The sequence below is a fragment of the Vigna angularis genome, chromosome 4 (genome assembly GCF_016808095.1).
Source record: "Vigna angularis cultivar LongXiaoDou No.4 chromosome 4, ASM1680809v1, whole genome shotgun sequence".
Lineage (NCBI taxonomy): Eukaryota > Viridiplantae > Streptophyta > Magnoliopsida > Fabales > Fabaceae > Vigna > Vigna angularis.
In genome coordinates this window covers 26,426,904-26,434,159 of record NC_068973.1, presented here as the reverse complement: position 1 = coordinate 26,434,159, position 7,256 = coordinate 26,426,904, and positions in this window count along the sequence as shown.

Below are 7,256 nucleotides of genomic sequence, written 5' to 3'. Positions count from 1 at the left end.
TACTACACTACTGACCGAGTGTCCTATTGTTTGGTCTTCACTTCTACCTCTACCAAATTTTCTTCTTCCAGCGCTTCTTCCAGCAGCTCGTCTCCTTCTGCTTACATCCACGCGGATGATCATTGCAATGACAAGGACGAATGTACGAAACAAGACATGACAAGAAAAACACAGGGTAAGCATATGTAATTTAATTCATGCATAAACATACATTTCACAAAATCAAACAAACAAGATAATTCATAGTTCGTTCATACAAAGCCTAATACTAGACTGACTGTCCGGACTGTATGAAATATGTGTAGCTACAGGCGTTCTTGCACCTGGGTGACGTAGTAACTGGCATGTCCTCATCAGCTGCCACCCGAGGTTAATCATATCTGTCTAAAGTACCCCTAAGGACTCGGACCTCCTGCCATTTCCACACATGACCTACCCTCCTCTACGTGAGGACGAGTACCCACGAAACATCAGGATGAATTGCCAACATTAGCATAACCACAGTCATACTTTACAAATTCCAATATTCATCCATGAGTCGTTCCTCCTCGGAACGCTCGTTCAAAATCCAAACATTTCAATCCACATCACATTCTCTTCATATTTCATTCATAATCATTCTCAATTTCATCTTTCATTATCAATTTTCTCAAATTCCACTTTCATTACCAATAAGTTAAATTTCATCTTTGTTCAAAGCTTCTTACGGATACCCGATACCGAACGTTCAATCCTCACTCAGAACGAGGACGAACACTTGGAACGAGACAGAGAAGTCTCCCGTTCCATAATAGAATAAGACAGAGGTGACTACTATTGGTTTGAGAAAGAAACCGAGTATAATCATATATAACAGAAACGACTTAGAATGATCCTTACTTAATCAGTGAGCCAATTAGATGAACTGACCCTTGAGAGTTCTAACCGAACACCGAAAAGACCATGTCAAGTACTAAGGCTCTAGGCCGGAATCGATAAGTACGAACACTTCAAAGAAAATACTTAGAAGAATTCACATGAAGAAACCGAATGTCAGTCAATGACCGAACACGGTAGAGGAAAATTCTATTGAAGTTGGAAGAACGCTAATTTCATCAAGATATATTATAAAAGGAATGAGACGATCGCTTGGTGTAAGACCAAGCATCATTCAGACGATCGCTTGGTGTAAGACCAAGCATCATTCAGACGATCGCTTGGTGTAAGACCAAGCACCATTCAAACGATCACTTGATGTAAGACCAAGCATCATTCAGACGATCGCTTGGTGTAAGACCAAGCACCATTCAGACGATCGCTTGGTGTAAGACCAAGCATCATTCAGACGATCGCTTGGTGTAAGACCAAGCACTACTCAGACGATCGTTCATGCACAGTATTTCGAAAAGAAAACGACCGTCCTCAACTAAGATTCTTCCCAACTGAAAGAATCCAAGTCTAACCAAAATCACTATGAAATACCAAACGGTCGATGACCATTCGGTGACGAAGTACTCTTTCATATAGAAATTTCATATCAGAATCATTTATATTCCAATTCATTTCTTAACATATAGTTTCATAACTTTATACATTCATCTCTTAATCACTTTTCATACTTTATACAATCCAAGCATATCAACCCTCATGCATCATATTCATTCAGTCAACTAACGAACGTTCATACAATCCAAGCATATCAATCATCATGCATCATATTCATTCAGTCAACTAACGAACGTTCATACAACACGGTAAACATACAAATTAAATTAAATAAGCTTCCCTTACCTCTGAGCGTGAACGAATGTCCTAGAGACAGATGTATGGTTCGTCTGACTACAATTCCTTCTACGGTGTCTGAATGAAGATCGGAGAAGAGAAAGGGTGAGTTTTGGTAGAGAGAAGGGAGAGCTTTTAGAGAGAAGAAGGAGAAATGAAAGATCAGAGTTTTGGAGAAGAAGGGTGCATGCAAAGAGAGTGGGACGGGTTTTTCAGAAAAATCATTTTTGCTTCCCACGTTAAAACGAACGTCCGCTCATCTGCTGACACCTGCCTTCCAATATCTGATTTCCAAATCTTCGTTGCTTGACACCTGGCGTCCGTTCAGAGGGGTTTTGGGTGCGTTTTTAATGAGGTCTGACATTCCCTCCAACTACAAAAATTTTCGTCCTCGAAAATTAAATCTTACCTGAAAATAGGTGGGGATACAAGTCCCTCATAGCATCCTCCACTTCCCATGTAGAGTCGCTAGTCTTCTCGTCCCATACCACTTTCACCAGTCGGATGGCTTTCCTCTTGTAATACTTGGTGCGACTATCTTTAACACGAACAGGTTGCATCTTCAGCGTTCAGTCTTGACGAATATGGACGTTCTCTAACTCCAGTATATGAGAAGGGTCAGCTATATACTTCCGGAGTTGAGAAACGTGGAAGACTGGATGAAGATTGGACAGTTGAGGAGGTAAGGATAACTCATACGCCACTGGTCCAATTCTTCTTAGAATTTGATAAGGCCCAATGAACTTGGGAGACAACTTCTTGGGACGAACGGCTCTGCCCACTCCAGTGGTTGGATTTAGTCTAAGGAAGACGTGCTCTCCTGTAGTGAATTCCAAGGGCCTTCTCCTCTTGTCTGCATACGACTTCTGTCGGCTCCTTGACGTCTTCAACCTCTCTTGGATCAACTTCACCTTCTCGGTTGTCTGCTGAATGAGCTCAGGTCCCGTCAACACCTTCTCTCCTTCCTGGAACCAACATAGTGGCGTTCGGCACTTCCTCCTGTAGAGAGCTTCAAACGGAGCCATTCCGATGCTGGACTGGAAGTTGTTGTTGTAGGTGAACTCCACTAGTGGTAAGACTTCATCCCATACGCCCATGTGATCTAGGACGCACGTCCTCAGTAAGTCTTCAAGCGTCTGGATGGTCCTCTCAGATTGATCGTCCGTTTGAGGATGACAAGCTGAACTCATCTGCAGTTTTCTACCCAATTCACTTTGCAGGGACTGCCAAAACCGATACGTAAATCTTGTGTCTCGGTCAGAGATGATGCTGGATGGCACTCCATGCAAATGAACGATCTTGTTGATGTAGAGTTGTGCAAGCTTCGTCATGGACATCTTCAAGTTGACAGCTAAGAAGTGAGTGCTCTTCGTCAGCCGATCCACTATCACCCAGATGGAATCGTGATTCTTGACCGTACGGGGTAAGTGGGTCACGAAGTCCATGGAAATGTTGTCCCACTTCCATTCAGGAATATCAAGTTGTTGTAGTAGACCGCCCGGCCTCTAATGCTCCGCCTTCGCACGTTGGCAAGTTAGACATGATGCCACAAAACGAGCGACATCATTCTTCATTCCTGGCCACCAGAAGGACTTCCTGAGGTCTTGATACATCTTAGTCATGCCAGAATGCATGCTAAGACGACTATGATGACCTTCCTCAAGAATAATCCGCTTCAGCTCGCCATCGTCAGGAACGCACGTCCTATCTCTGTAGCGTAAGAGACCGTCTGTTCCAGTGTTGAAGTACTTTGCTTGGTCTGTACCAAGCGCGCCCAAAATTTTCACCAAGTCTTCATCCGCTGACTGCTTTTCTCTGATTCGGTCAAAAACGTTACTGGATATTCTAAGGTTACAACATCTGATACTGTTTGGTTCCAAGTCGAACTATAACCTTAGATCTCTAAAGCTCTCAACCAGACTGAGTTCTCTTACCATCATAACCGAGACATGAACTGCTTTTCTGCTTAAGGCGTCTGCCACCACATTAGCCTTTCTCGGATGATAAAGCAGTTCAAAATCATAATCCTTCAAGAACTCCAGCCAACGTCTCTGCCTCATATTCAACTCTTTCTGATCAAAGAGGTACTTGAGACTCTTGTGATCACTAAAGACTTGGAATGTAGATCCATACAAATAGTGCCTCTTGTCGCAACCGGAATCGCGACGGGACGACGATCCAATAAAAAAGAAAGATAAAAAGGTTTTGAAAAGAGATTTTGGAGTCGCCACCATAGTTTATTCTGGAAAACTACGGAAAAAACCATAAAATGATAAGGCATGGTCAAATTGAACCAGATTCTTGGTTCGGGAGTCGGTTACGTGTAGGGAAGGTATTAGCACCCTACAACGCCTGCCCTAAGGCAGTACCTTTAACTAAATGCGCGAATGTAGATGTGGTTTTCAAAGTGTTTAACATTCCCTTGAAATAAAACTCTAAAGAAACAAACAATATTTTTTAGCTTTTTGGGGCCCGACAAGGATTGACCTTGCTCCTACGTATTCTCATGCAGAATGAGAAATCAGGGTTCCGTAGTTCATTTGAAAACTGCTTTGGAAATTTGTTTGAAAATTGTTTGAGAATTTGTTTGGAAAATGATTTGGATTTTTGGGAGAATGAGCCTGACAAGGACTGGCCTTGCTCCTACGTATCTCCACTTTTGATGGAGAATCAAGGATCACGTAGTTCTGGCAAGGCGATATTGTTTGTTGTTTTGAAAAGTAGACGTTTTTGGTTTTTGAAGACTTTTATATATTTTTTTTGGTATTTTTGTTGTAATATTTATATTTTTTGCGTAATGAGTACTAGGCTGATGCGTACGATCGCACGAGCACTCACACGGCTTTCTCTTTTTATTGTTTTGCGTGATGAGTACTAGGCCGATGCGTACGATCGCACGAGCACTCACACGGCTTTCTCTTTTTATTGTTTTGCGTAATGAGTACTAGGCTGATGCGTACGATCGCACGAGCACTCACACGGCTTTCTCTTTTTATTGTTTTGCGTAATGAGTACTAGGCTGATGCGTACGATCGCACGAGCACTCACACGGCTTTTTATTTATTGTTTTGCGTAATGAGTACTAGGCTGATGCGTACGATCGCACGAGCACTCACACGGCTTTTATTTATCTTATATTTGGGCAATAAGTACTAGGCTGATGCGTACGATCGCACGAGTACTCATACCGATTTATTACATTAAATGTTTTTTAACGTTTTATATATATTTTTTATTATTTACGATTTTTATAATTTTTATACAAAACAATACAAATAAGCTTACTATATACAAATAAATCAAAGGGGTAATGGTGAGAGGTTGAAGATGGAAATAAGGTTGTGTCGTTGGTGAGAGGTAACGGTGAAGGTGACGATATTGGCTGGGAGGAAAGATGGTGATAGGGAGTTTCACGAGCTCGCATTCACAGAGGAGGGAACGAAAATGAGAGTTCGAATGGGATGTTGGTGGAACTCACAATGGCTGGTGGTGATAGCTGGTGGCTGACAGAGGCAATGGTGATGGAAAGATAATAATGGCTATGACTCGAAGATGGGTTTTTGGTGGTGCCGTGGTGGTGTAAGAGTGATGGATGAAGTGAATATAGTTGAAGATTTGGGTGTTGAAAATGATGGAGAAGAAAAACGGGGTAGAGATGATGGGTGTTGGAGTGGCTGAATATGGGAGTCTGGCCGTGTGTGTTAGCAGTGGCCGTGGATGTCCAAGATGGTTGGGTGTGATGATTGTTTGGTAACAACAGCCATGTACGAATATTCACAACGCTATGCATCTATCTAACAGCACCACATGCAAACTTACACACGTAAATTTAACACATGCAAACTTAACAACAACGTAACGAAGGCATGTTCAAGGTCAATTAACCAAACTCAGTAAAACATAGAATGGGATTCATTACTTACCTCTTGAAGCTTGGTTCACTCCTTGCTAATCCCGTGCGTCAGATGGCTTCCCTCGTGGCTGGCTTTCCCTTTTTTTTTGATAAGGTGCTTCTCCCCAGCTCTTGCCGGTAGCCGTGGGCGTGTTGGTGATGGGGGATGAATGGAAACTTGAAGGTTCAGTCCCTGGTCCGTAGCAGTGTTGGAGATGAATGAAGAGTGAGATAAAGATGATGGGCTGGAGGTGAGGGGTAATGAGGGGTGTTCCCGAGATGAATATGCAGAGGTTGGAAAATGATGGGGAAGTAAAAATGAAGATGATGAGGCTGGAGATGGTATCGGGAAATGTAGTGGAGGTAGTGAGTGAATGTCAAGTATGGGTTGGAAGCAATGGAGTTAGTGATTGTCGTGAGGATGGGGATGAGGTGCCGGAGATGGTGGCTTGCGAGGGAGGGAAACAAAAGTTGGAGTCTCTGTTGTTTGACAGTGGAGGCGCTATAGGGATGTTGGTGACACGCACGGTGGCTGGTGGTGATGTTGGTCGTTCGGAGATTAGGCCGTGAGTTGTTTCTTGGGGCCCTTCGGTATTGACAGAGAATGAAGAGGGATGAGGATGATGGGTATTGGAGGTGAGGGTGATGGCCGAAGGGTAGGGATGAAAAATAAAAGGGAAGTATAGCAGTGAGTCTGGGTGGAGATGAAGGCCAGAGGTGTTTGATGACAAGGATTAAATATGGAAACGAAACCCGTGAAGTTAAGATGTTGAAAGTGGTGATGTGGGCCGTGAGGATATGAATATGGAAGTGAAGGCGAAAATGGAGGGCTGGTGGTGGGTGTTGGTGATAATAAAAAAAATGAAGAGGAGGTGAAGTGGTTACGGGCGAGAGGAGTCAAAGTTTGGGATTGGTGTGGCTACGGTGGAAGAGAGTTTCCAGGTGTTGGGGATGAAGGTGATGACTGGGTGAGGATAGTTGCTGGAAGTGAGGATGAAAATGGAGGGCTGGTGGTGGGTGTTGGTGATAATAAAAAAAATGAAGAGGAGGAAATGGTGAGTTTGTGTGGCGGTGGATGAGGCTGTGATGGAGACTACTGCATGCAGAGTTTTAACGTAGTGGTGTTTGATGGAAGCTTCACGGTGGCTTGCGGTGGTGAGGTGAAGGCGAAGTGGGTTTTCGGGTATTCGAGATGGTGTATGGACGATGAGATTGGGTTGAATGGTGGTCTTTGATGGTTTCCAGTGAATACCGGTGAGTAGTGAGAGGGGTGGGGTTGCCTCCTGTATCTCTTGCAGGTTTTGTGTGATCCCGGTGGTTCCCTGGTAACGGGTCAATGTTGAGGTATGGATACTGGAGCTTTTTGGACCAAGGTGAGTGGGAACCAAAGTTAATCCCCCCGATGAGCAGAGAAAGTCTCTCCCATGAAGGGCTTCCTGGTGGAGGACAATAGCAAGTGGTGTCCCCTGAAATCTGACATGCCAGCTCATGGATGATAACCCAAAAATGTGAGTGCTCCTGACCATTCTCTTCTTCTGTAGAAACCCATACTGTGAGTGGCTTGTCAGACTGTTAGTGGTGGGCAGCGACAGTGGGAGGTGGA